This window comes from Marmota flaviventris, chromosome 2 (assembly GCF_047511675.1).
Source record: "Marmota flaviventris isolate mMarFla1 chromosome 2, mMarFla1.hap1, whole genome shotgun sequence".
Classification (NCBI taxonomy): Eukaryota; Metazoa; Chordata; class Mammalia; order Rodentia; family Sciuridae; genus Marmota; species Marmota flaviventris.
This window is the reverse complement of record NC_092499.1, coordinates 4,456,060-4,466,662: the sequence shown is the minus strand read 5'-3', so window position 1 is coordinate 4,466,662 and position 10,603 is coordinate 4,456,060.

The following is a 10,603-nucleotide window of genomic DNA, read 5'->3' as shown; positions in this document are numbered from 1 at the left end:
ACAATTTTAGAGGAGAAAAATTTATTTGGGGGAGATGCAAGATGGTGAAATAGAGGAGGTCACATTCCTGGGTGCTCTGTGGCACATAAAGAAAGCACACAGGAAACTTCTCCACAAGGTGGGTGAACAAAAAAAAAGGGAAGAAGAATACCTTACTGTAACCTAAAACTAGATTTTCAAAGCAGAACAAGGACATAAGAGGTTGGATATAATAAAACATGGGGAAAAAAATCCCCACTGGCAGAGCAGATGTCACAACTAGGCCAGAAATACCAGTCATAGAGGTTCCTTAATAAGCATAGTAGAGGAATAAGTGAATTAAAGGAATCTGAATTTTTGGGAGGCCCAAGACATGTCTGGATATGTAGCATTTAGAGATCAAAGACATTGCCCAACAAACCTGAAGGATGTACTGCACAATATCTACGTGTGAGGACAGAAGCTACCAATTCTTCAGGCAGCATGCATAAAAGGACAAGGAAATGAACCATTTTGCAGCTGCAGTGAGGGGCCAGGAACTGAGGAAGCCAATTCCTGGAAAACACAAGTTTGGCCCAGTAAACACACACTGCACAACATAGAGTGTGCTTCAGTGACCAGAAAAAAAAGTTGTACATGGAGAGAGGTTTATACAGGGGACAACTGGTCATAGAAATTCACCTAGCTCTACCCCTCTTACTCCAATCCAGTGCTTGCAGTACCACCTTGGAGAGATGCATCAGGCTAGGAACCCAACATGGTGGCAGTTGGAGAGATTGGATACTGAACACAAGACCTGGGAACATGAGATCCACAGATGGTATAGGGGACTAAGAAGTGCCTACTCCACCCCAAAAGTGGAAACGAGGAAAGCTCTGGAGTACAGTCCTCCATCATGGACCAGCAAGTACTGGGCACTGGAGTTGCACTGATTTATAATCTCCAGGCAAATTCACATTCAATAAAGAGCCTGGAGCCCAACTGAACCTAAACCTGGAGCCCAATTAAACTTAAATCCTGCCTCAAAGACAGGATTAAATCTGCCTATAAGTTTACTTCTCTCACACCAAGAATCCAGAATATGAAGCATAGCACTCCAGAAGACCCCACCTAAAACTACTGAGAACAGAAAATGAGAATATTTTTAACTCAAACACAAAGAATTCTTTAACTTTTCATCATCATATTTTTTTGTTTCTTCTTTTTTAATTCCCCACCTCAGTTTAATTGTGAACTTGATACATGGAAATTTATATATTTTCATATTTTTTCTCATTTCTAGCATTTCACATGTTTTACATGAATTAGTTCTTTTTTAAACTAGACTGCTTGATTAGTATATTTTAGTTTTGTTTTGTATTTTTTGTTTTTTAAATTTTAACTTTTTTATTGTTGGTTGTTCAAAACATTACATAGTTCTTGACATATCATATTTCACACTTTGATTCAAGCGGGTTATGAACTCCCATTTTTACCCCATATACAGATTGCAGAATCACATCGGTTACACATCCACTGATTTACATATTGCCATACTAGTGTCTGTTGTATTCTGCTGCCTTTCCTATCCTCTACTATCCCCACTCCCCTCCCCTCCCCTCCCCTCTTCTCTCTCTACCCCATCTACTGTAATTCATTTCTCCCCCTTGTTTTTTCCCCTTTCCCCTCACTTCCTCTTGTATATAATTTTGTATAACACTGAGGGTCTCCTTCCATTTCCATGCAATTTCCCTTCTCTCTCCCTTTCCCTCCCACCTCTCATCCCTGTTTAATGTTAATCTTCTTCTCATGCTCTTCCTCCCTACTCTGTTCTTAGTTACTCTCCTTATATCAAAGAAGATATTTGGCATTTGTTTTTTAGGGATTGGCTAGCTTCACTTAGCATAATCTGCTCTAATGCCATCCATTTCCCTGCAAATTCTATGATTTTGTCATTTTTTTAGTGCCGAGTAATACTCCATTGTGTATAAATGCCACATTTTTTTATCCTTTCGTCTATTGAAGGGCATCTAGGTTGGTTCCACAGTCTTGCTATTGTGAATTGTGCTGCTATGAACATTGATGTAGCAGTGTCCCTGTAGTATGCTCTTTTTAGGTCTTTAGGGAATAGACCAAGAAGAGGAATAGCTGGGTCAAATGGTGGTTCCATTCCCAGCTTTCCAAGAAATCTCCATACTGCTTTCCAAATTGGCCACACCAATTTGCAGTCCCACCAACAATGTACAAGTGTACCCTTTTCCCCACATCCTTGCCAGCACTAGTTGTTGTTTGACTTCATAATGGCTGCCAATCATACTGGAGTGAGATGGTATCTTAGGGTGGTTTTGATTTGCATTTCTCTGACTGCTAGAGATGGTGAGCATTTTTTCATGTACTTGTTGATTGATTGTATGTCCTCCTCTGAGAAGTCTCTGTTCAGGTCCTTGGCACATTTGTTGATTGGGTTATTTGTTTTCTTATTGTTTAATTTTTTGAGTTCTTTGTATACTCTTGATATTAGGGCTCTATCTGAAGTGTGAGGAGTAAAGATTTGTTCCCAGGATGTAGGCTCCCTATTTACCTCTCTTATTGTTTCTTTTGCTGAGAAAAAACGTTTTAGTTTGAGTAAGTCCCATTTGTTGATTCTAGTTATTAACTCTTGTGCTATGGGTGTCCTTTTGAGGAATTTGGAGCCAGACCCCACAGAATGTAGATCGTAGCCAACTTTTTCTTCTATCAGACGCTGTGTCTCTGATTTGATATCAAGCTCCTTGATCCATTTTGAGTTAACTTTTGTGCATGGCGAGAGAAAGGGATTCAGTTTCATTTTGTTGCATATGGATTTCCAGTTTTCCCAGCACCATTTGTTGAAGATGCTATCCTTCCTCCATTGCATGCTTTTAGCCCCTTTATCAAATATAAGATAGTTGTAATTTTGTGGATTGGTTTCTGTGTCCTCTATTCTGTACCATTGGTCCACCCTCCTGTTTTGGTACCAGTACCATGCTGTTTTTGTTACTATTGCTCTGTAGTATAGTTTGAAGTCTGGTATCGCTATACCGCCTGATTCACACTTCCTGCTTACAGTTGTTTTTGCTATTCTGGGTCTTTTATTTTTCCATATGAATTTCATGATTGCTTTATCTATTTCTACAAGAAATGCCATTGGGATTTTGATTGGCATTGCATTAAGCCTATAGAGAACTTTTGGTAATATCACCATTTTGATGATGTTAGTTCTGCCTATCCATGAACAGGGTATATTTTTCCATCTTCTAAGATCTTCTTCTATTTCTCTCTTTAGGGTTCTGTAGTTTTCATTGTATAAGTCTTTCACCTCTTTTGTTAGGTTGATTCCCAAGTATTTTATTTTTTTTGAGGATATTGTGAATGGAGTGGTTGTCCTCATTTCCATTTCAGAGGATTTGTCACTGATATACAGGAATGCCTTTGATTTATGCGTGTTGATTTTATATCCTGCCACTTTGTTGAATTCATTTATTAGCTCTAATAGTTTCTTTGTAGACCCTTTTGGGTCTGCTAGGTATAGAATCATGTCATCTGCAAATAGTGATAATTTAAGTTCTTCTTTTCCTATTTTTATGCCTTTAATTTTTTTCATCTGTCTAATTGCTCTGGCCAGTGATTCGAGAACAATGTTGAACAGAAGTGGTGAGAGAGGGCATCCCTGTCTTGTTTCAGATTTTAGAGGGAATGCCTTCAATTTTTCTCCATTCAGAATGATGCTAGCCTGAGGTTTAGCATAGATAGCTTTTACAATATTGAGGTATGTTCCTGTTATCCCTAGTTTTTCTAGAGTTTTGAACATGAAGGGATGCTGTACTTTGTTGAATGCTTTTTCTGCATCTATCAAGATGATCACATGGTCTTATCTTTAAGTCTATTGATGTGGTGAATAACATTTATTGATTTCCATATATTGAACCAGCCTTGCATCCCAGGGATGAATCCTATTTGATCATGGTGCACAATTTTTTTTTATGTTTTTGTATCCAATTTGCCAGAATTTTATTGAGGATTTTTTCATCTAGGTTCATTAGAGATATTGGTCTGTAGTTTTCTTTCTTTGAAGTGTCTTTGTCTGGTTTAGGAATCAAGGTGATGTTGACCTCGTAGAATGAATTTGGAAGTTATGCCTCTTTCTCTATTTCCTGGAATAGCTTGAAAAGTACTGGTATTAGTTCTTCTTTAAAGGTTTTGTAAAACTCTGCTGTACACCCATCCAGTCCTGGGCTTTTCTTCGTTGGTAGTCTTTTGATGGCTTTTTCTATTTCCTCAATTGATATTGGTCTTTTTAGGTTGTCTATATCCTCCTGACTCAATCTGGGTAGATCATATGACTTAAGAAATTTATCGATGCCTTCATTATCTTCTATTTTATTGGAGTATAAGGATTCAAAATTATTTCTAATTATCTTCTGTGTTTCTGAAGTGTCTGTTGTGATATTGCCTTTTTCATCCCATATGCTAGTAATTTGAGTTCTCTCTCCTCTTCGTTAGCATGGCTAAGGGTCTGTCGAGCTTATGTATTTTTTCAAAGAACCAACTTTTAGTTTTGTCAATTTTTTCAATTGTTTCTTTTGTTTTGATTTCATTAATTTCAGCTCTGATTTTAATTATTTCTTGCCTTCTACTTCTTTTGCTGTTGTTTTGCTCTTCTTTTTCTAGGATTTTGAGATGAAGTGTGAGATCATTTATTTGTTGATTTTTTCTTTTTTTAAGGAATGAACTCCAGGCAATGAATTTTCCTCTTAGAACTGCTTTCATTGTGTCCCATAGATTCCAATATGTTGTGTCTGTGTTTTCATTTATCTCTAATAATTTTTCAATTTCCTCCTTGATGTCTTCTATAACCCATTGATCATTCAGTAACCTATTGTTCATTCTCCAGTGATGCATGATTTTTCCTTCCTTCTTTTATCGTTGATTTCCAGTTTCATTCCATTATGATCAGATAAGATGCATGGTATTATCTCTACTCCTTTATAATGTCTAAGAGTTGCCCTGTGACATAATATATGATCTATTTTTGAGAAGGATCCATGTGCTGCTGAGAAAAAAGTGTAACTGCTTGATGTTGGGTGGTATATTCTATATATGTCAATTAAGTCTAAGTTATTAATTGTATTATTGAGTTCTATAGTTTCTTTATTCAACTTTTGTTTGGAAGATCTGTCCAGTGGTGAGAGAGGTGTGTTGAAGTCTCCCATAATTATTGTATGGTGGTCTATTAGATTCTTGAACTTGAGAAGAGTTTGTTTGATGAACATAGCTGCACCATTGTTTGGAGCATATATATTTATGATTGTTATGTCTTGTTGGTGTATGGTTCCCTTGAGCAATATGTAGTGTCCCTCTTTATCCCTTTTGATTAACTTGGGCTTGAAATCTATTTTATTTAATATGAGTATGGACACTCCTGCTTGTTTCCGAAGTCCATATGAGTGATATGATTTTTCCTAAACTTTCACCTTCAGTCTATGTATGTCTTTTCCTATCAAATGCGTCTCCTGTAGGCAGCATATTGTTGGATCTTTTTTTTATCCATTCTACTAGCCTGTGTCTCTTAATTGGTGAGTTTAAGCCATTAATATTTTGGGTTATTATTGAGATATGGATTGTTCTTCCAGCCATATTTGTTTATTTATGTTACTTAACATGGTTTGTTTTTCCTCTTTGATTATTTTTTCCCTTTCCTGTACTACCTCCCACTGTTGGTTTTCATTGTTATTTTCCATTTCCTCTTCCTGTAATGTTTTGCCGAGGATGTTTTGAAGAGATGGTTTTCTAGCTGCAAATTCTTTTAACTTTTGTTTATCGTGGAAGGTTTTAATTTCATCTTCCATCCTGAAGCTTAATTTCGCTGGACACACAATTCTTGGTTGGAACCCATTTTCTTCAGCATTTGGAATATGTTGTTCCAGGATCTTCTAGCTTTCAGAGTCTGTGTTGAAAGATCAGCTGTTATCCTGATTGGTTTACCCCTAAATGTAATCTGCTTCCTTTCTCTTGAAGCTTTTAAAATTCTCTCCTTATTCTGTATGTTGGGCATCTTCATTATAATGTGTCTAGTTGTGGATCTCTTATGATATTGCACATTCAGCGTCCTGTAGGCTTCTAGGATTTGGGATTCTGTCTCATTCTTCAAGTCTGGGAAGTTTTCTCATATTATTTCATTGAACAGATTGCTCATTCCTTTGGTTTGGAGTTCTGTACCTTCCTGTATCCCAATGACTCTTAAGTTTGGTCTCTTTATGTTATCCCATATTTCTTGGATGTTCTGCTCATGGTTTCTTAACAGTCTCACTGAGCTCTCTATGTTCTTTTCAAGTTGAAATACTTTGTCTTCATTGTCTGATGTTCTATCTTCTAAGTGTTCTACTCTGCTGGTAGTATTCTCATTCGAGTTTTTAAGTTGGTTTATTGCTTCCTGCATTTCTAGGATTTCTGTTTGTTTTTTTATAACCTCTATCTCCCTGTATAGTTGATCTTTTGCTTCTTGGATTTGTTTATGTAATTCATTATCGAAGTGATCTTTCATTGTCTGCTTTTGCTGTCTAATGTCTTCCTTGAGACTCCAGATCATCTGAAGCATGTAAATCCTGAATTCTTTATCTGATATTCCATCTGCTGCAGCTATTACCTCTTCTAAAGTTGAGTTGAACTGCATTGCTTGTGGTCCTTTCTTTCCTTGTCTTTTCATACTGCTCGCGTTTCTTTCTGCTTGGTGAAACTGTTCTGTTATTGAATTTTCCCCCTATATATTTATATTGCTCTTGTATAGTTGCAAAGTCTCCCTTGCAGGGGCGGGCGGCGGCTGTGCTCCTCCTCCAATTGGGGTGATCTGTCTATCACGCCGGCTGGCCACTGGGCCCCTTCTCCAGGTCGTGTGGTCTGCCTACCTTGCAGGCAATGGCTGGGCCCCTCCTCCAATAGGGATGATCTCTCTACCATGCTGGCGGGCTACTGGGCCTGTTCTCCAAGTTGCAGGTCTGCCTACCCTGCAGGCGCAGGTGGCGGCTGTGCCCCTCCTCCAATTGGGGTGATCTTTCAACTAGGCCAGCGGGCCGCTGGGCCCCTTCTCCAGGACACGCGGTCTGCCTACCTTGTGGGTGGCAGCTGGGCTCTTCCTCCAATTGGGGTGATGTGTCTACCACGCCGGCGAGCCGCTGGGCCTGCTCCGCCAGTCGGTCTCAGGTCTGCCTACCTTGCAGGCACGGGCAGCGGCTCTGCTCTGCCCCTCCTCCAATTGGGGTGATGTGTCTACCATGCTGGCGAGCCGCTCAATTTTAATTTTTTGCCTGTTTCCCTTGAATCTCTTTTATTCTGCAAACAGCCAATCTCTATTGTTCTATCACTCTTCCTTTAATCTTTTAATCCTGACTTCTGTCCTCCTCCTCATAATCATCACATCCTATATCAATTCTGTTCTCTCCCTGTCTACCATTTGAAATTGTAAACCCTTTGGCAAACTTGCATTTTTTATTGTAGGCAATAACAGATCATATCATTTCTGTTTATTGTGTTAATTAACATTATAGATGTCATAATAGAAACTATTTGGTTTAATACTATATACTGTTTGCATTGGTTGTTGCTATTATTTGTCTCTCCCTAAAAAAATGAGGTACAGAAAGTATTCAAGGACACTATAAGTCTATAGGGTAGAAACTTTACTGCCTCTCATCTATACTGGTAGATGATTAGACAAAAAAAAACAACATGGAAGAGCAAGGAAAAAAATCTCCCCAAACAAACCAAGATACAACAATAAATGATGTCCATTGACACCACAGTGGAAGAAACATCAAAAAAGGAGTTTAGAATGAACATAGTTAAACTGATCTGTGAAGTAAAGGATGATGTAAATGAGCAAATATAGGTACCAAAAGGTCACTTCGATAAAGAGAAAGAGATTCTGAAAAATAAGGCAAAGGGAAATCCTCAAAATGAAGAAAACAAAAACCAAATTAAAAATTCAATATAAAGCATCACCAACAGACTAGACAACTTGGAAGACAGAATCTCATTCAATGAAGACAAAATATATAATCTTAAAAATAGAGTTTACCATGGATAGAAGATGTTAAGAAACCATGAATAGACTTCCAAAAACTATGGGTTAGTATGAAAACGCCAAATCTAAGATTTATCAGAATTGATGAAGGCACCAAGATACAAACCAAAGGAATGCACAATCTTTTCAATGAAATAATATCAGAAAATTTCCCAAATCTAAATAATGGCATGGAAAATCAAATTCAAGAGGTTTACAGAACACCAAATGTGCATAATTTAAACAGACAAATACCAAGGCACATTATCATGAAAATGCATAGCACACTGAATAAGGATAAAATTTTAAGGCTGAGAGAAAAATATCAGATTACATATGAGGAAAAAATACAATAATGATCTCAGCTTATTTCTCAACCCAGACCCTCAAATAAAGGAGGACCTGAAAGAAGATTGATGCCAAACAAGAATCCTACATTCAGTGAAATTAAGCTTCTGATTTGAAGATGGAATGGAAATCTTCCTTGACAAAAAAAAATTCACAATCAGAAAGCCTGCAGTACAGAATATTCTCAATGAAATATTCCATGAAGATGAAATGAAAAAATAAAAGTGAAAACAAGTAAAGGGAGGAATTATACTAAAGGAATACTCAATCAAATGAGAAAATAAATCAAATTTAAAACTAGAAATGAATCATAATGACTGGGAACATAAATCATATTGCAATAATAACCTTGAACATAAATGGCCTAATCTCATCAATCAAAATACATAGATTAGCAGATTGAATTAAAAAGCAAGACAACAGGGCTGGGGATGTGCCTCAAGTGGTAGTGTGCTCGCCTGGCATGCATATGGCCTGGGTTCGATCCTCAGCACCACATACAAATAAAGATGTTGTATCCTCTGAAAACTAAATAAATAAATAAATAAATATTTTTAAAAATTCTCTCTCTCTCTCTCTCTCTCTCTCTGTCTCTCTCTCTCTCTCTCTCTCTTAAAAAAAGCAAGACAATAATATGCTATCTCAAAGAGACTCACATTATAGGCAAAAACATCAACAGACTGAGAGTAAAAGGATGGGAAAAAATATATTACTGACATAGATTGCATAAACAACCAGGGATTTCTATCTTCATATCAGAAAAAGTAGACTTCAAGTCAAAGTTAATCAAAAGGGACAAAGAAGAACATTTCATACTGTTTAATGGAATAGTATATTAACAAGACATAACAATCATCAATATTTATGCCCCAAACAATGGATTATCTGTGTACTAAAAACAAACCTTCCTCAACTTCAAGAATCAAATGGACCACAATACAAAAATACTTGGTGGCTTTAACATATCTCTCTCACTACTGAATAGAACCTATAAGCCTATAAGGTAAAAACTGTAACACATGGGGGGAAAGGTACACTCATACACTGCTGGTGGGACTGCAAATTGGTGCAGCCAATATGGAAAGAAATATAGAGATTTCTTGGAAAATGGTAATGGAACCACAATTTGACCCAGATATCCCTGTCCTCAGTCTACACCCAAAGGATTCAAAAACAGCATACTAGAGGGACATAGTCACATCAATGTTTACAGCAGCACAATTCACAATAGCTAAACTGTAGAACCAACCTAGATGCCCTTTAATAGATAAATGGATAAAAAATGTGGCATATGTACACAATGGAATATTACTCGGCAATAAAAGAGAATAAATCATGGCATTTGCAGGTAAATGGATGGAGTTAGAGAAGAAAATGCTAAGTGAAGTTAGCCAATCCCAATAAACCAAATGCTGAACGTTTTCTTTGATATAAGGAGGCTGACTCATAGTGGGATAGGGAGGGGTTGCACTGGAGGAATGGACAAACTCTAGATAGGGCATAGAGGTGGGAGGGAAATGGAGGGAGCATGGCGTTACAAATGATGATGGAATGTGATTGATATTATATCCAAAGTACATGTATGAAGACATAAATTGGTGTAAATATACTTAGTATAAAACCAGGGATATAAAATATTGTGCTGTATATGTGTAATAAGAATTGTAATGCATTCTGCTGTCATATATAAATAAAAAAAATTTAAAAAAAAGAAAGTTTGAAATATATATATATATATAAATTTTAAAAAAAAACTGTAACTCAACAGATCCACAGTGCTATAAGGGAAGACATATGGACAGCATGAAAAAACAAGTTTATTTGGGAAGAAAGTGCCCCAAATAAACCAAGATACTATATTATTAGAATCCATGGCCAGAACAACAGAAGAAATCACAGAGAAGGAGTTCAGAATGTACATAATTAAAATGTTCTGTGAATTAAAGTATAATACAAGAAAGCAAATATGTACAGCAAAATATCATTTCAATAAAGAGCTACATAAACAAATACAGGAAGCAAAAGATTACTTCAATGTGGAGATAGAGGTTCTAGGGTAAAAATGAACAAAAACACTTGAAATGATAAAAACAATAAACCAAATTAAAAACTCAATAGAAAGTACCACCAACAGATTAGGTCCCTTGGATTAGATCACTAGAAAATGAAGACGAAACATATAATCTTGAAAAGAATGTTGACCACACAAGGGAGATAATA